This window comes from Amblyraja radiata, chromosome 30 (assembly GCF_010909765.2).
Source record: "Amblyraja radiata isolate CabotCenter1 chromosome 30, sAmbRad1.1.pri, whole genome shotgun sequence".
NCBI classification, from domain to species: Eukaryota; Metazoa; Chordata; class Chondrichthyes; order Rajiformes; family Rajidae; genus Amblyraja; species Amblyraja radiata.
In genome coordinates, this window is record NC_045985.1 from 17,486,847 (window position 1) to 17,506,760 (window position 19,914).

General features: G+C 47.6%; 1 long non-coding RNA gene across 1 annotated transcript; it reads right to left on the minus strand.

Annotated features, from left to right (window-relative positions):
* Window positions 1-242: 242 nt before the first annotated feature.
* On the minus strand, window positions 243-7,030 carry LOC116990157. Its single transcript, XR_004416446.1, has 3 exons — window positions 6,988-7,030; window positions 2,174-2,229; window positions 243-345 (listed from the first exon to the last, which is right to left on the minus strand). It is a non-coding gene; the product is annotated as an uncharacterized LOC116990157 (long non-coding RNA).
* Window positions 7,031-19,914: the final 12,884 nt, after the last annotated feature.

Here is a 19,914-nt window from a genome sequence, read left to right on the forward strand (position 1 = left end):
TTTAGTTTAGAGATACAGCGCCCATTGAGTGGAAACAGGGTGACCAGCGATCCCCGCACACTAACACTATCCTACACACACACACTAGGGACAATTTACAATCTTTACCGAAGCCAATTAAACCTGCAAACATGCATGTCTTTGGAGTGTGGGAAGAAAGCGGAGAAAACTCACAGAGAGAACGTGCAAACTCCGTACAGACAGCACCCGTAGTCGGGATCGAACCCGGGTCGCCGGCGCTGTGAGGCAGCAACTCTACCGCTGGGTCACCGTGTGACCTCACATCTCACCTGCTCCACTGGTCCTGTGCCCACTTCTTGCTCTCTCTTGATGCCACTTTGTGACCTGTGACAAATGTATCAAATGTTAAAGTATTGCCCACTCTCCCCTTCCATCACCCGTGGCTCCCCACCAGCCCCTCTCCCTCTCTCTCTACCTCTCACCCTCCCTCTCTCTCCATCCTCTCCCCCTCTCTCCCTCTCCACCCATCCCTCTCTCCCCCTCCCTCTCCCCTCCCTCACTCTTCCACTCTCTCTCTCCTCTCCTCTCCTCACCCTCCCTCTCTCTCTACCTCTTACCCTCCTCTCTCGCTTCCTCTCTAGCCCTCTCACGTCTTCTCCCCTCCTCACCGCTCCTCTCCCCCCTCACCCCCTCCTCACTCTCGCCATCTCTTTCCCCCCTTACACTCCCTCTACCTACTCCGTCCTCCCTATCCTTTGTTTCCCTCCCTCCCTCCCGTCTCTCCCTCTGTCTCACCCTCCCCTCTTCTCCGCGCCTCTCTCCTCCCGGCCCTCCCTCACCCCCTCACCCTCCCGCTACCTCTCTCTCCCTATCCTTCATTCCTCCCTCCTTCTCCTCCGTCCGCCTCCCTCCCTCTCAATCCGTCCCTTCCCACTCTCCCCCTCTCCCCTCCTCCCCCTCTCTCGTCCCTCTCCCTCATCACTCCTCTCCCTCTCCTCTCCCCCCCCTCACCCCTCGTCACTCATCTCCACCTCCTCTCTTCCCCCCTCTGCACTCCCTCTCCCCCCGCGTCTGCCATCCTCTCCCCCTCCCTCCTCTCCACCCATCCCTCGCCCTCTCTCTATCTCTCTCCCCCCCTCACCCCCGTCTCATTCTTCTCCCTCTCTTCCCCCTCCTCACTCCCTCTACCTCGTCCCCTATCCTTCGTTCCCCTCTCCTCTCTCCATCCTCCTCCTCTATCCTTCATTCCCTCCCTCCCTCTCTCCGTCGCTCCCTCCCCCTCTCTCTCCCCTGCTCTCTCTCTCCCTCTCTCCCCCTCTCCATCACCTCTCCCCCCTCCCTCTCTCATCCAGATACCATCTTCACTGTGACCATTTTCATTCACCCTGCTCTATGAAAGACCCTTCTAAGCCGTGTAGGAAAGAACTGCAGATGCTGGTTTAAATCGAAGGTAGACACAAAATGCTGGAGTAACTCACCGGGTGATGCTGCCTCACCCTTCTAAGCTGGTCCTGTTTGCCTGAACCATCCTCTCACCATCTAGAGAGCGGTCCTGACCTCCCATCTACCTCATTGGAGAGCTTCGGACTATCTTTAATCAGACTTTATCTCGCACTAAATATTCTCCCCTTTATCTTGATAATAATCATGTATCATCTTCCCACTGACTGGACATCACACAACAAAAAGCTTTTGATTTCAAAAAGTCCATTGGATACATTCAGAGTGGATGTGGAGAGGATGTTTCCACTAGTGGGAGAGTCTAGGACCAGAGGGCACAGCCTCAGAATTAAAGGACGTACCTTTAGAAAGAAGATGAGGAGGGATTTCTATAGCCAGAGGGTGGTGAATCTGTGGGATTCTTTGCCACAGACGGCCGTGGAGGCCAAGTCAGTGGATGTTTTTAAGGCAGAGACAGATAGATTCTTGATTAGTGCGGGTGTCAGGGGTTATGGGGAGAAGGCAGGAGAATGGGGTTAGGAGGGAGAGATGGATCAGCCATGATTGAATGGGGGAGTTGACTTGATGGGCCGAATGGCCTCATGCTGCTCCTAGAAACTACAAACAATCCCTTCTCTCCAGAGATGCTGCTTGTCCCGCTGAGTTACTCCAGCATTTTGTGTCTATCTTCGGTGGAAACCAGCATCAGCTGTTGCTTCCTACACATGGAGAATCTTCACTTCCCTCAGCATCTGAAAATAGCAACTTTTACCTTTCTTTTGTTGGCTGCCGTGTCCGTTTGACGTTTCTGCAACAAGTCCCGGCATCCTATAAGTAACAGTGACAGTGTAACAGTCAAGTCAAGTCAAGTCATATTTATTTATATAGCACATTTAAATAACAACTCTCGTTGGCCAAAGTGCTTTACATTTGTTATAAGAATAGCACAACAAAACAAACTACATACATATATACATGTAGCCCTCACTCAGAGGACGTCAGGAAAGGCTTGGGAGTATAGATAAGTCTTTAGTCTTGACTTAAAGGAGTCGATGGAGGGGGCAGTTCTGATGGGAAGGGGGATGCTGTTCCACAGTCTAGGAGCTGCAACCGCAAAGGCACGGTCGCCCCTGAGCTTATGCCTAGACCGTGGGATATTCAGCAACCCCAAGTCGGCCGATCTGAGGGGCCTGGAGGTGGAGTGGTGGGTGAGAAGACTTTTTATGTAGGTGGGGACAAGCCCATTGAGGGCTTTGCAGACATGGAGGAGGATCTTGAAATGTATACGGAACCGCACAGGGAGCCAGTGGAGAGAGGCCAGGATCGGGGTGATGTGGTCCCTTTTTCGGGTGCCCGTCAGGAGTCTCGCACACTGTGGCGTTTTGGACCAGTTGCAGGCGGGACAGGGAAGTTTAGCTGATGCCAGTGTAGAGGGAGTTGCAGTAATCTAGGCGGGAGGAGATGAATGTGTGGATGATCTTTTCCAGGTCATCAAACTGGAGGAATTGTTTTATTTTAGCTATCGTCTGAAGCTGAAAGAAACTAGCTTTTACCACGGCATTGATTTGTTTGTCAAATTTCAGTGCTGAGTCAAATATCACGCCAAGGTTTTTGACGTGAGGTTTGAGTAGTGGGGTAAGGCTTCCAAGGCTGCCTGCTATCATTTTGATTGAGTCCAAGGGGCCGAGAAGGATGACCTCAGACTTACTCTCGTTTAGTTGGAGGAAGTTCTGGGCCATCCAACACTTTATATCCTCGAGGCAGCGGGTAAGGTTAAACAGATTAGATTGTTTTTTGGGCTTCGGGGGGAGTTAGAGTTGGGTATCGTCTGCGTAGCAATGGAAGGAAATGGAAGAAACAGAATTTAGTTTTGCAGGAAGGAACTACAGATGTTGGTTTAAACCGAAGATAGACACAAAAAACTGGATTAACTCAGCGGGACAGGCAGCATCTCTGCATAGAAGGAGCGGGTGACGTTTCTGGTAGAGACCCTTCTTCAGGCTGAGAGTCAGTGGAGAGGGAGACACAGAGACAAGGAAGTGTAAGGTGTGAAAATGAGACAAAGTGGATGGAGATCTAAGAAAATGTAGAATAGATCTTTGTTAGCTGGGAGAAGGTGACAACGAAGCAAACAGATAAAATGTAAACAAGGACAGTCAGACATCGGATACTGGGAAGGGGGAGCGATGGAGAGAGAGGGAATGCAACAATTTGTTGAAATTAGAGAAGTTAATATTTACTTGGTTAGAGAAGTCACTATTTACTTGAAGTTAGAGAAGTCAATATATGCTTGAAGCTAGAGAGGTCACTATTTACATGTAGTTAGACAAGTCAATATATGCTTGAAGTTAGAGAGGTCACTATTTACATGTAGTTAGACAAGTCAATATATGCTTGAAGTTAGAGAGGTCACTATTTACATGAAGTTGGCAAAGTCAATTTTGAAGGACGTGCTTTGAATGCTATTGACCTACTTCAAGCGAGGTCACTTGAAGTTCACCACTTGATCAGTTCCGTGTGGACACAAGAACTGCAGATGCTGCAATCATGAGCCAAATATAAAGTCATGCACGGATTAGTCTGAAGAAGGTCCCGACCCAATACCTTGTCTGTCCACTTCCCTCCACAGATGCTGCCCGACCCACTGAGTCGTAGAGTGATATAGTGTGGAAACAGGCCCTTCGGCCCAACTTGCCCACACTGGCCAACACCCACCTACACTAGTCCCACCTGCCCAGCATTTGGTCCATATCCCTCCAAACCCGTCCTATCCATTTCGAGTCTCAACTCGGAAAGTCACCTATTCCTTTACATAAGTTCATGAGTGATAGGTCAGAATTAGGCCATTCAGCCCATCAAGTCTACTCAGCCATCAATCATGGTTGATCTATCTCTCCCTCCTAACCCCATTCTTCTGTCTTCTCTCCATAACCCCTGACACCCGTACTACCAGTGGCCATACAGTGTTACAGTTGAACAAAGGGGACTATGAAGGCATGAGAGAGGAGCTGGCCAAGGTCGACTGGAAAAGGATCCTAGCAGGAATGACGGTGGAACAGCAATGGCAGGAATTTCAGGGCATAATCCAGAAGTTGCAGGATCATTTAATTCCAAAGAGGAAGAAAGATTCTAAGGGGAGTAAGAGGCAACTGTGGCTGACAAGGGAAGTTAGGGATGGAATAAAACTAAATGAAAAGGTGTATAACATAGCAAAGAGTAGCGGGAAGCCAGAGGATTGAAACGTTCAAAGGACAACAGAAGGAAACAAAACGGGCAATACGGGCTGAAAAGATGAAGTACGAGGGGAAGCTGGCCAGGAATATAAAGAAGGACAGTAAAACCTTCTTTAGGTATGTTAAGAGAAAAAAATGAGTAAAGACAAATGTGGGACCCTTGAAGGCAGAAACAGGTGAAATTATTATGGGGAACAAGGACATGGCAGAAGAGTTGAATAAGTACTTTGGTACTGTCTTCACTCAGGAAGACACAAACAATCTCCCAGATGTACTGGAGGACAGAGGATCTAGCGGGACAAAGGAACTGAAAGAAATTTGCAATGGGCGAGAAATAGTATTGGGTAGACTGATGGGACTGAAAGCTGATAAATCCACAGGGCCTGGTGGTATGCAAGGAGGTGGCTCTAGAAATCGTGGATGCATTGGTGATCATTTTCCAATGTTCTGTAGATTCAGGATCAGTTCCTGTGGATTGGAGGGTAGCTAATGTTATCCCATTTTTTAAGAAAGGAGCGAGAGAGAAAACGGGGAATTATAGATCAGTTAGCCTGACATCAGTGGTGGGGAAGTTGCTGGAGTCAATTATTAAAGAGGTAATAATGGGGCATTTGGAGAGCAGTAAAAGGATTAGTCCAAGTCAGCATGGATTTATGAAGGGGAAATCCTGCTTGTCTAATCTTCGGGAATTTTTTGAGGATATGACAAATAAAATGGATGAACGAGAGCCAGTGGATGTAGTGTATCTGGGCTTTCAGAAAACTGATAAGGCCCCACACAGAGATTGGTGGGCAAAATTAGAGCACATGGTACTGTCATATGAGGAAAGATTAGAAAGACTGGGATTGTATTCACTGGAATTTAGAAGGATGAGAGGGTATCTTATAGAAAGGTATAAAATTATAAAAGTACTGGACAAGCTAGATGCAGGAAAAATGTTCCCAATGTTGGGGGAGTCCAGAACCAGGGGCCACAGTCTAAGAATAAAGGGGAGGTCATTTAAAACTGAGATGAGAAAAACGTTTTCACCCAGAGAGTTGTGAATCTGTGGAATTCTCTGCCACAGAAGGCAGTGGAGGCCAAGTCACTGGATGGATTTAATAGAGTTAGATAGAGCTCTAGGGGCTAGTGGAATCAAGGGATATGGGGAGAAGGCAGGCACGGGTTACTGATTGTCTATGATCAGCCATGATCACAAAGTGCTGGAATAACTCATAATGGCAGTGCTGGCTCGAACGGCCAAATGGCCTCCTCCTGCACCTATTTTCTATGTTTAATCAAGAATCTATCTATCTCTGCCCTAAAAATATCCATTGACTTGGCCTCCACAGCCTTGAATGGCAATGAATTCCACAGATTCACCACCCTCTGACTAAAGAAATTCCTCATCAAGTCCTTCCTAAAGGAACATCCTTTAATTCTGAGGCTGTGACTTCTGGTCCTAGACTCTCCCACTAGTGGAAACAGCCTTTGCTGACCATGCCGCCCAGCAACCCCCCCTCCCCGCACACTAACACTATCCTACACCCACCAGAGACAAATCATTATGTTTCAACGAAGCCAATTTAAAAACCTGGAGGTCTTTGAAGTTTGGGGGGAAACCCGGTGAAAACCCCACACGGTCACAGGGGAGAAGGTACAAAGCCTGTACAGACAGCACCCGAGGTCAGGCTGGGACCCGGGACTCTGGCGCTGTGAGGCAGCAACTCCAGTCTAGTTTCATCTTCAAATCCAGGAACTCAGCTGAGAGACGCTGAGACTCTGAAGAAAGGTCTCGACGCGAAATGTCACCCATCCCTTCTCTCCAGAGACGCTGCCTGTCCCGCTCAGTTACTCCAGCATTTTGTGTCTCTCTCCGGTGAGAAAGACTGGATAGTCTATCTCCAGTGAGACACACACACACACACACACAGTCCAAGTTTACCTTTGGGTCTCTCGCCCTCTACTGGGTCGAAAGGTGTTTGGTTTAAGTTTACCTTGAGATCGACACAAAATGCTGGAGTAACTCAGCGGGACAGGCAGCATCTCTGGAGAGAAGGAATGGGTGGCGTTTCGGGTCGAGACCCTTCTTCAGAACCAAGTCAGACTTGACCTGAAATGTCACCCATTCCTTCTCTCCAGAGACGCTGCCTGTCCCGCTGAGTTACTCCAGCATTTTTGTGTCTCTCGCCAGTGAGAGAGACTGGATAGTCTATCTCCAGTGAGACAGACTGCCACATTATTTACAAGCAGCTTAACGTGGACTGGTGTAAATGTTTCACAAGAACTATTAGAAGTCCTTCCATCCTGGAATCCCCCCACTATAGATTCAGTCAGTGCTCTAATTTGCATAAAACAGTTAAAAAATACTCACTCGGCGGTAGATATCCGGGTTGATAAAAGTTGCTCGGATCATTTACGTTTTATATATAGTGCGCTCCTGCCTTAAGCTCCACCCCCGCTGCCCGTAATAGAAAAGCGCACATAAAGTGTGGTTAGACACACAGTACTGGAGTAACTCAGCGGGACAGGCAGCATCTCTGGAGAGAAGGAATGGGTGACCTTTCGGGTCGAGACCCTTCTTCTGACGATTCCTTCTCTCCAGAGATGCTGCTCGACCCGCTGAGTTATTCCAGCACTTTGTGTAAACCAGTATCTGCAATTCCTTGCTCCGAATGCGCCTCTCATGATGTGTAGGAGGGAACTGCAGATGCGGGTTTACACCGAAGATAGACACAAAGTGCTGGAGTAACTCAGCGGGACAGGCAGCATCTCTGGGGAGAAGGAATGGGTGATGTTTCGGGTTGAGACTCTTCTCCACATTATTCTTTGACTTTGCCACCAGCTACAACCCAATCCCACCACGGTTTGGTCTTCTGTTCTCCCAAAAGAGCACTCTCTCTGTAATTCACTGGATGTCCCATCCTCTCCCGCTCCCCTCCCCCCCCCCCCATCCCTCCCATCACCATACATCCATCTCTCCCATTCATCCTACCCCATCCTTCAGCCAGTCTACCCCATCCCCCTCCCTCCCCCCTCTCCCTCCCCTCCCTTGCCCTCCACCCCTTCCCTTCCCCTCCATCCCCACGCCATCCCCTCCGTTAAAATATTTAAAATAAAATCGTGAGAGGAATAGATCGGGTAGATGCACAGAGTCTCTTACCCAGAGTAGGGGAATCGAGGACCAGAGGACATAGCTTTAAGGTGAAGGGAGAACATTTAATAGGAATCTGAGGGGCAACCTTTTCACACAAGGTAGGGGGCTCAGCGGTAGAGTTGCTATCTCACAGAGGCAGAGACCCGGGTTCGATCCCAACCACGAGTTGCTGTCTGTGCTGAGTTTGTACCTTCTCCCCGTGACCTCTGTGGGTTTTCTCCAGGTGCTCCAGTTTCCTCTCACACTCCAAAGACGTACAGGTTTGTCGGTTAATTGGTTTCGGTAAAGATTTTTAATTGACCCTAGTGTGTGCAGGATAGTGCTAGTGTGCGGGGTGATCGTTGGTTGGCACAGACTCGGTGGGCTGAAGGGCCTGTTTCCACACTGCATCTCTGAACTAAATATGAGATCAATTGTATTCTCACCATGGTTCAAACAACATGTAACTGTGTATTCCAAGATGCAGCACAGAAGGCCACATGAGGTTATCAAACTGTACAACTCCTCCCCTTCTGTCTTTGGGCAGACTGACTCACCCCCCCCCCCCCCCCCCCCCCCCCCCCCACCCCACCACCTCCCCAATCTTTGCACACCCCCAATCCTTTCCACTCATCACTTTGATTTCATGTTTCATCTTATTGTGTCTTTATGGCTGTTGGCAAATCAATTTTCCTTCTGAGATAAATAAAGTTCTATTGTATGTTGGCAAATCAATTTTCCTTCTGAGATAAATAAAGTTCTATTGTAACGTATCATATATCTATACTATGACTAAAAGTCTCATCTTGACCACTACCTGCCTACGTTGTAAATACATTATAGAAAAAACGCTACCCTATATAGCTATGATTTTTTTGCCATCTTACTCACCGTGCTCCTCTCCTTCAACCGCCCCAAGGATATTTCCGATCGGTGAAATAATAAAAAAGTTATGAATGTTTAAAAAATCGTGAGAACAGCTGATTGGTCTTCTCGCCTGTCATGATGAAAGTAACGCCCCTTCCGGAAATGAAATGAATTGGAAGCCTGCACTGTGTTTGAAATGAAATGAATTGTTAGCCTGCACTCTGCTTGAAATGAAATGAATTGTTAGACTGCACGGTGCTTCAAATGAAATGAAATGAATTGTTAGCCTGCACTGTGCTCGAAATGAAATGAATTGTTGGCTTGCACTGTGCTTGAAATGAATTAATTATTAACCTGCACTGTGCGTGAAATGAAATGAATTGTTAGACTGCACTGTGCTTCAAATGAAATGAAATGAATTGTTAGCCTGTATTCTGCTTGAAATGAAAAGAATTGTTGGCTTGCACTGCGCTTGCAATGAAATGAATTGTTGGCCTGCACTGTGCTTGAAATGAAATGAATTGTTGGCCTGCACTGTGCTTGAAATGAATTGTTGGCTTGCACTGTGCTTGAACTGAATTGTTGGCCTGCACTGTGCTTGAACTGTGCTTGAACTGCCAGCCCACCAGCCCTGAGTCAACTGCCAGCCCACCAGCCGTGAGTCAACTGCCAGCCCACCAGCTGTGAGTGAGTGAACTGCCAGCCCACCTTTGGCCAACCTGAAGCCACTCATTTCGACCCACAAGGCCCCTATTAGCCCAGAAACCAGTCACTTTTGCCCAAAATGCCCATATTAGCCCAGGATGACAGATGGCACAATGGGCTAAGTGTTCGGCTGGCAACCAGAAGGTAGCCGGTTCGAATCCCGCTTGGAGTGCATACTGTCGTTGTGTCCTTGGGCAAGACACTTCACCCACCTTTGCCTGTGTGTGTGGATGTAATTATGTGAAGCACTTTGGGGTCAATGCAAGTTGACTAAAAAATGTGCTATATAAATAAAGGATGAGCATTTTGGCCCTTTCACTGAGATTGCACTCGGATTTTTTTTTACAGGCCCATCAAGTCTGTACTAGCCCAGGAGGAGTCTCTTAGGCCCATCACTAAGTATTCCCCCTGCAAGTATTAAACTTCACCCCAGTATTTTTCTTCCTCCCTTCATTGGCTCCCTGTGGGATTCAGGCCAGGATAGACATTCCTCCTTCATTGTTGTGATCTGTAGAAAAGGATGAAAAATGTCTAAAATTGATTTTCCACCCTCTCCCCCTTCTCTCTCACAGAGTCTCTCACCTGTTTTGGGAAGAATTTCTGGCAGTTTCTGAGCAGCCAGCCCTGAGTGACTGAGCTGCCGGCCCACCAGCCCTGAGTGACTGAGCTGCCGGCCCACCAGCCCTGAGTGACTGAGCTGCCGGCCCACCAGGCCTGAGTGATGAGCTGCCGGCCCACCAGCCCTGAGTGGCTGAACTGCCGGCCCACTAGCCCTGAGAGACTGAGCTGCCGGCCCACCAGCCCTGAGTGACTGAGCTGCCGGCCCACCAGGCCTGAGTGATGAGCTGCCAGCCCACCAGCCCTGAGTGACTGAGCTGCCGGCCCACCAGCCCTGAGTGATTGAGTTGCCAGCTCAACAGGCCTGCCAGCCCACCAGCCCTGAGTGACTGAGCTGCCGGCCCACCAGGCCTGAGTGATGAGCTGCCGGCCCACCAGCCCTGAGTGATGAGCTGCCAGCCCACCAGGCCTGAGTGATTGAGTTGCCAGCTCAACAGGCCTGCCAGCTCACCAGGCCTGAGTGAATGAGCTGCCAGCCCAAGAATCCATTCGGCCCACAATGTCCTTACTAGCCCTCTGAAAACCAGTCTCTTCGGCCCAAAACACCCATACTAGAGTTCCAGAAAGCCCCCTCCCCCCTCCACTGGCCACCAATATTGGAATTGGGGTAGAGGTGGAATATTGCATTGGGAGCCCAGCCCTCCCGTGTGAACATGGGACCCAATGGGTCCCACTTAGTCTAGTCTAAAACTAAAACCAACATTCAGCAGGTCAGGCAGCATCTCTGAAGAAAATGGATCGGGGACATTTCAAGTTGAGTCACTTCTTCCAATCTACAGTAGTTTGTTTATCATTATTCAGGTTCAGAAAATCAGTTTCAGTTTTGAAACTCAATCGACCAACAATCTAACTGGTGTGTAGGAAGGAAGTGCAGCTGCTGGTTTAAACCGAAGATAGAAAGAAAAAGCTGGCTTAACTCAGCGGGACAGGCAGCATCTCTGGAGAGAAGGAATGGGTGACTTTTCATGTCGAGACCCTTCTTCAAACTGGTTAGGGAAAAGGGAAACGAGAGATATAGACGATGATGTGGAGAGATAAAGAACAATGAATGGAAGATATGCAAAAAAGTAATGATGATAAAGGAAACAGGCCATTGTTAGCTGTTTGTTGGGTGGGAACGAGAAGCTGGTGCGACTTGGGTGGGGGAGGGATGGAGAGAGAGGGAATGCCGGGGCTACCTGAAGTGAGGGGACTAACTTGTGTTCACGAGCAGAGCTTGGAGCAATGGGAAACAGGCAGATGCAGACGGAAATATTGTCATTAAAAATTGGACACAAAGTGCTGGAGTAACTCAGTGGATCAGGCAGCATCTCTGGAGAACATGGTTAGGATCTGTGTCGGAAGGAACTGTAACCCTTGCATCCTCTCTCCCCGTCTCTCCCTCACCCTAGTTGTTGCACTAGTTTCACTGTCGTCCTGCTGAGTCTCATTGTCTGTAACTAATTTTCACCTAGATCACAGTGTGTTGGGCATATAAGCAATATGGTGCAGAACAAAACAGATCCCTAGGTCCCCAGTGCAACCGAGGCAGTTTGTAGTTTGGATTTTACTTGCAGTTCATAGCGTTCAAGAGACTGGTGGTTGTAGGGAAGAAGCTGTTCCTGAATCTGGACATTACAGTTTTCAGATTGCTGTACCTTCTTCCCGATGGCAGGGGTGAAATGAGAAATGAGAGTGTGGCCAGGGTGGTGTGGGGTCTCTGGTGATGCAGGCTGCCATTTTCATAAGATATAGGAGCAGAATTAGGCCATTCGGCCCATCAAATCTACTCTGCCATTCAATCATAGCTGATCTATCTATTTTTTCCTCTCAACCCCATTCTCCCCATAACCCCTGACACCCGTACTAATCAAGAATCTATCTATCTCTGCCTTACAAATAACAATTGATGGCCTCCACAGCCGTCTGTGGCAAAGAATTCCACAGATTCACCACCTTCTGACTAAAGAAATTCCTCCTCATCTCCTTCCTAAAGGAACGTCGATTAATTCTGATGTTATGGCCTTTGGTCTTAGACTCCCAGTAATGGAAACATTCTCACCACATCCACTCTATCCAGGCTTTTCATTATTCTGTATGTTTCAATGAGATCCCCCCCCTCATCCTTTCAAACTCCAGTGAGTACAGGCCCAGTGCCGACAAAGGCTCATCACATGCCAACCAAGTCATTCCTGGGATCATTCTCGTGAACCTCCTCTGGACCCTCTCCACATCCTTCCTCAGATATGAGGCCCAAAACTGCTCACAATGCTTCAGATGCGGTCTGATCAGCGCCTTATAGAGCCTCAACATCCCTAGTATTTGGCGCTCAGTTCACTGAGACAGGAGCAGGCAGACATTGGCTTGAAAGGGAAGTCCTGCTTAATCATAGAAGTCATAGAGTGATACAGTGGGGAAACAGGCCCTTCAGCCCAACTTGCCCACAACAGCCAACATGTCCCAGCTACATTAGTCCCACCTGCCTGCGCTTTGTCCATATCACTCCAAACCTGTCCTATCCATGTACCTGTCTAACTGTTTGTTAAACATTGGGATAGTCCCTGCCTCAACTACCTCCTCTGGCAGCTTGTTCCATACACCCACCGCCCTTTGTGTGAAAAAGTTACAGCTCAGATTCCTATTAAATTTTTCCCCCTTCACCTTAAACCTATGTCCTCTGGTCCTCGATTCCCCTACTCTGGGCAAGAGACTCTGTGCATCTACCCGATCTATTACTCTCATGGTTTTATACACCTCTATTTGATCACCCCTCATCCTCCTGCGCACCAAGGAATAGAGTCCCAGACTCAACTTCTGCCTATAGCTCACACCCTCTAGTCCTGGCAACATCCTCATCAACACTTCCTGTATCCTTTCCAGCTTGACAACATATTTCCTGTCACACGGTGCCCAGAACTGAACACAATACTTTAAAAATAGAGCCTCACTAACGTCTTATACAACTGCCTGTCCCACTGAGTACGTGTCAGACTTGTTTATGAACATTCTTAACATTTGTTTTCAACTTGTCTATTTTTGAAGATAAAGTAAACAAGATGCCTTCCTTGGGATTGTCCCCAGGAAAGACATGGGCTTGGCATTTACAGACATCACTAAATCAATTTTTTTGGCTCTACACAAAAATAACAGGGTTGTGACGAATGGCTAATGCAGCCATGAAGAATGGTCCCGACCTGAAATGTTACCCATCCCTTTTCTCCAGAGATGCTGCCTGAGCCGCTGAGTTACTCCAGCATTTTGTCCAAAAGAACAATTGCCAATGTTAGAGAGGGGGAAGTTACAAGGGGCAGCAAAGATCTGCAGATGTACAGAGTATTTAACAACAACTGGGTCTTGAAAGTGGCGCCAAACTGGTGACCCTGTGCACTGTCTCAGTGTACTACTGTAAGAAGATGGACTTACGAGGATGTTGCCAGGACTAGAGGGTGTGAGCTATAGGGAGAGGTTGAGCAGGCTGGGTCTCTATTCCATGGAGCGCAGGAGGATGAGGGGTGATCGTATAGAGGTGTATAAAATCATGAGAGGAATAGATAGGGGAATCGAGGACCAGAGGACATAGGTTCAAGGTGAAGGGGAAAAGATTTAATAGGAATCTGAGGGGTAACTTTTTTACACAAAGGGTGGTGGGTGTATGGAACAAGCTGCCAGAGGAGGTAGTTGAGGCTGGGGCTACCCCAACATTTAAGAAGCAGTTAGACAAGTACATGTTTGGGAAAGGAATGCAGATGCTGGTAAAATCGAACGTAGACACAAAATGCTGGAGTAACTCAGTGGGGGAGGCAGTATCTTAGGAGAGAAGGAATTGGCAACGTTTCAGGTCAAGACCCTTCTTCAGACAAGTATATGGACAGGAGAGGTTTGGAGGGATGTGGACCAAACTCTGGCAGGTGGGACTATTGTAGCTGGGACATGTTGGCCGGTGTGGGCGAGGTGGGCCGGTGTGGGCAAGGTGGGCCGAAGAGCCTGCTCCAGACCATATGACTCTATGACTGTGCTATACACTTGTACTGTATCTGGGATGCTTATCTAAGATGTGTCTAAGTGCTTCTGTATCGTGATACCTGTACTGAAACAAAGAGATATAAACACAAAGTGCTGGTGTAACTCAGCGGGACAGGCAGCATCTCTGGGGAGAAGGAATGGCTGGTGTTTCGGGTCGAGACCCTTCTTCAGACTGACGTCAGTGGAGGGGGAGACACAGAGATAAGGAAGGGTAAGGTGTGAAAACAGGGCAAAGGGAATGAAGATGAAGGAGGATGCAGAATAGATCATTGTTAGCTGGGAGAAGGTGACAACAAAGCAAACAGATCAAATGTAATCAGAGACAGTCAGACTGGTGGGAGAACTGGGAAGGAGGAGGGGATGGGGAGAGAAAGGGAAAGCAAGGGTTACTTGAAGTTAGAGAAGTCAATGTTCATACTGCTGGGGTGTAAGTTGCCCAAGTGAAATATGAGGTGCTGTTCCTCTGGTCAGAGTGAAACCCAGCACAAATTGGAGGAACAGCACCTCATATTAAGCTTGGGCAGCTTAAAAAAACCTTAAAATAGACGGGTTGAAATTGATGAGGGAAATTGATCTGCCTACAGTCATAAAACACAACAAGATGCATGAATCATGAAGTTCAAGTGACGAGTGGAAAGGATTGGGGATGTGCAAAGATTGGGGGAGGGGGAGGGGAGTCAGTCTCAGTCTACCCCACGACAGAAGGGGGAGGAGTTGTACAGTTTGATAGCCACAGGGAAAAAGGATCTCCTGTGGCGTTCTGTGCTGCATCCTGGTGGAACCTGTCTGTTGCTGAAGGTGCTCCTCAGGTTGGCCAGGGTATCCCTGGTCCCAGCACACTGATGCAATTATAAAGAAGGCACATCAGCGCCTCTACTTCCTGAGAAGATTACGGAGAGTCGGTTTGTCAAGGAGGACTCTCTCTAACTTCTACAGGTGCACAGTCGAGAGCATGCTGACCGGTTGCATCGTGGCTTGGTTCGGCAACTTGAGCGCCCTGGAGAGGAAAAGACTACAAAAAGTAGTAAACACTGCCCAGTCCATCATCGGCTCTGAACTCCCCACCATCGAAGGGATCTATCGCAGTCGCTGCCACAAAAAGGCTGCCCACATAATCAAAGACCCACACCATCCTGGCCACACACTCATCTCTCTATTGCCATCGGGAAGAAGGTACAGGAGCCTGAAATCTGGAACATCCAGGTTCAGGAACAGCTTCATCCCCACAGCCATCAGACTATTAAACTCGACATCAAACAAACTCTGAACAAGAACAGCCTATTGCACTTTATCTGCTTATTTATGTGTATATATATGGTCTATGGTATATAGACACACTGAACTTTGATCTCCTGTTCAGTACTATGCTTACTATATTCTGTTGTGCTGCAGCAAGCAAGAATGTCATTGTCCTATCTGGGACACATGACAATAAACTCTCTTGTCTCTTGTCTTGCCTTGTGAGCTGTTTTAAATATCTGGGAGTCCACATCTCTGAGGATATGACATTGACATCACACGCCGCAGCACTGGTGAGTAAGGCAAGGCAGCGCCTTTACCACCTCAGGCAATTGAGGAAATTCAGAGTGTCTCCGAGGATCCTCCAGTGCTTCTACTCAGCGGCTGTGGAAAGCATCCTGTCCGGAAATATTACCATCTGGTTTGGGAATTGCTCTGCCCAGGACAAGAAGGCTCTGCAGAGAGTAGTGCGTTCGGCCGAACGCACTATGGGAACTTCACTCGCCCCCCTGCAGGAACTATACATCAGGAGGTGCAACTCCAGAGCCAATAAAATCATGGGAGACCCCTTTCACCCCAGCAACGGACTGTTCCAGCTGCTACGGTCAGGCAAACGCCTCCGTTGCCATGCTGTGAGAACGGAGAGGTTCAGAAGGAGTTTCTTCCCAGAGGCCATTCGGACTGTAAACTCCTATCTCACCAGGGACTAACTTTACTGAACGTTTTTCCTTCTGCCCACAATATTTAATACGTAAACGAATATGTGTGTGTTATGATTGTGTTTATACTTTGTTTGGTTGTTTGTTTATTTGTCTTTTTGCACAAAGTCTGCGAGCATTGCCACTTTTCATTTCACTGCACATCTCCTATGTGTATGTGACGAATAAACTTGACTTGACTTGTCTCTAACATGCTGGCAGTTACCCAGTCAGACTTCAGGTCATGTGATTTACAAGAACCTTCCTTTCAATTTCTTAGAACCTGGTCGCTGATTTTTAGTTGAACAACATTTCCGTTCACCTCATTGTGTTTATTCAGTGGGGTTTCTAATCAGTTCCTCATTTTATACAATTATTAATATCCCCGTGTGTCAATTCTCCGAAATGTTTATGTGGTCAGATCAGTTTAGTTTAGTTTAGTTCAGTTTAGAGATACATTTTTTATTCTGAATAAAGAATATTTTGAATGGAGTTTTTTTTTATTTTTGTTTGAAACAGGGACATTTGCCTGTGGTCACAGCTCTCTCACCGACACTAAATAAAACGACAAACAGGTTTATTTAAAGGCACAGTGGCGCAGCGGTAGAGTTGCTGCCTCACAGCGACAGAGACCTGGGTTCGATCCTGACTGCGGGTGCTGTCTGTGCAGAGTTTGTACGTTCTCCCCGTGACCTGCGTGTGTTTTCTCCGGGTGCTTCAGTTTCCTCCCACACTCCATTGACGTACAGGTTTGTAGGTTAATTGGTGGGGTATGATGGCATATTGTCCCTTGTCTGTGTAGGATAGTGTTAATGTGCGGGGATCGCTGGTCGGCGCGGACTTGGTGGGCCGAAGGGCCTGTTTCCGTGCTGTATCTCTAAACTACATTGAACCTTAACTAAACTAAATCTAGTTTAGTTTAGTTTAGTTTAGTTTAGTTTAGTTTAGTTTAGTTTACTTCGGCCCACCGAGTCCACGCAGACTAGCTATCCCGCACATTAACACTATCCTACACACACTAGGGGCAATTTTACATATCATGCACAAATATATGTACGATTCACACCAGCATAATGATCTTTAGAATTGTTTGAATGACTGTTATTCCCAATATTTCAGTCCCACCTTGTTTATGGTAAAGCAAACATACCACAGAGGGCATTGATGGTGATCAAGGTTTAAAAAATGTTCGGAATTTTGATGCATAGATCATGTCTTCTGAAGGCAAGAATGTGGTACGATAGCTTTTTAAATAAAAATAGATTGGTAACTTATTTTTCCTTAGTGGCATGCAGTTTGGTGTTTAGAGTACTTCTGGAAGTTCAGTTTAGTTTAGTTTAGTTGAGTTGAGTTGAGTTGAGTTGAGTTGAGTTTAGTTTAGTTTAGTGTAGTTTATGATACAGAGCGGAAACTGAACCTTCGGCCCACCGAGTCCGCACTGAGAATCGATCACCCGTTCACACTAGTTCTCCATTATCCCACTTTCACATACACTCACTACACACTAGGGGCTATTTACAGAATAGCCAATGAACCTACAAACCTTTGGGAATCTTTGGAGTGTGGGTGGAAACTGGAGCTCCCGGTTAAAACCCACGCAGGTCACGGGGTGAACGTACAAACTCCGTACAGACAGCACCCGTGGTCAGGATCGAACCTGGGTCTCCGGCGCTGTGAGGCAGTAACTCCACCGCTGCGCCACCGTGCCGCTAAAGATTTAACCATTCAGGTTGACAATCTTACTTCAGCAATTATGAAAAATCATTCGCTCCAGAATGTTACCTCTTACTACAGACCTCTTACTTCATAACTTCATGAGTGATCGGAGCTGAATTGGGCCATTCGGCCCATCAAGTCTACTCCTCCATTCAATCATGCCTGACTATCTCTTCCTCCCAACCCCATTCTCCTGCCTTCTCCCCATAATCCCTTACACCTGCACTAATCAAGAATCTATCTTTATCTGCCTTAAATATTGTAGATTGGTTATTTCCTACTAGCCAACTGTAGTGCTTGTAGTAGTTGCTCTGCCTAATATGTGTTTTATATTAGCAAGAATTTGCCTGCGTTATTCAGTATGAGTAGCTGCTAGGAATGATATGTCCTGCAGACTGATTCTGTAAGCACATTTAATAAACATATGTTGTGTCCTGATATGTGTTTGACTCCACTCATTACAAATATATCCACTGACTTGGCCTCCACAGCCATCTGTGGCAAGAATTCCACAGATTCACCACCCTAAAGAAATCTGACTAAAGATATAAAATTATAAAAGGACTGGTCAAGCTAGATGCAGGGAAAATGTCCCCAATGTTGGGCGAGTCTAGAACCAGGGGCCACACAGTCTTAGAATAAAGGGGAGGTCATTTAAGACTGAGGTGAGAAAAAAAAATTTCACCCAGAGAGTTGCAAATTTATGGAATTCCCTGTCACAGAGGGCAGTGGAGGCCAAGTCACTGGATGGATTTAAGAGAGAGTTAGATAGAGTTCTAAGGGCTAGTGGAGTCAAGGGATATGGGGAGAAGGCAGGCACGGGTTATTGATTGGGGACGATCAGCCATGATCACAATGAATGGCGGTGCTGGCTCGAAGGGCCGAATGGCCTCCTCCTGCACCTATTTTCTATGTTTCTATGTAAGTTCCTCCTCATCTCCTTCCTAAAGATACGTCTTTTTATTCTGGGACTGTGCCTTCTAGTCCTAGACTCCCCCACTAGTGGAAACATCCTCGCCGCATCCACTCTATCCAGGCCATTCACTAGGATAGAACTAGTGTACAGGGTCATTGCTGGTCAGTGCAGACAGTGAGTCAAAGGGCCTGTTTCCACACTGTATCTCTAAACTAAACATTGGTATGTAATTGGACATGGTTAAAATTATATACACCAATCTTTTCCAACTCGTCACTATAATTTCGTGTTTCATGTATTTTGTGTGTTTATGACTGTTGTCAGATCAATTTCCCTCCTGGGATAAATAAAGTTCTATTGTATTGTATCGTATAGTATCGTACTCTGTCTCTGTAACTAAACTAAACTAAACACTCCGAACCCTTGCCATCTATAAATCACCCCTCTCATGCCGCATCTAGACACCTCCCCTCAATCATTTCTGTTTAATCCCATCTCTATCACCCTCCCTCCCTCCCTCCCATCTGTCATTCCTCGACTCGGATGAGTGAGGTGGGCGGTCGAGAGTGTAGGGGGAAGGAACTGCAGATGCTGGTTTACACCGAAGATCCACACAAAAAGCTGGAGTAGCTCAGAGGAACAGGCAGCGTCTCTGGAGAGAAAGAATGGGCGACGTTTCGGGTCAAGACCCTTCTTCAGACTGTCAGGGGAGAAGGAGATACAAAGATAAGGAAGGGTAAAGGGCCTGTCCCACTAACGCGACTTTTCAGCGACTGTCTTCGACCTTCAAGCTCGAGGGCACTCGCCTGTTAAACTTCGAGCTGGATCGACCGTCAGCGATGAAACCGCGAGTCAGGACACACACACGCATCCATGCACGCACGCACACATATACCCACACACACACACACACACCGCAAAGGCGGGGGCCAGGGAAAGCGGGGGAGCGGTGTCTGAATTCACACTCGCTATGAACAGGAACTTAAAAGACGGCTGGCCCAAAGTCCTTTGGAGAGCGCGGAGGTGGAGGGGGGGGGGGGGGGGAGAGTAGGGAAGGGAGGGGGAGGGAAGGGGTGAGAAGTGAAGAGAAGGGGGAGAAGGAGTGGTGACACTTTTAAGAATCCTGACAATTTATAATAAAGTTTAGCGGGCATTTAACATCACCTGTCGGTTTTTCTTGGTTCTGAAAACTCCGATGAGCCAATTAAAATGCCCGGTCAGCAAAGGAGATTGCCTACAGCTGCCCTTGACTGCCTATCACTACATAGCGACCCCACCCCACTGCACTACAAGTTCAAAAGAACCACGCCAACCAATTTTTACTGAAAAAAGCATACTGGAAAAACGTCCTCGACCAAACTGAAGCCGTGAGTTTGCGGGAATCGGGAACTTCCCTCGAGCATG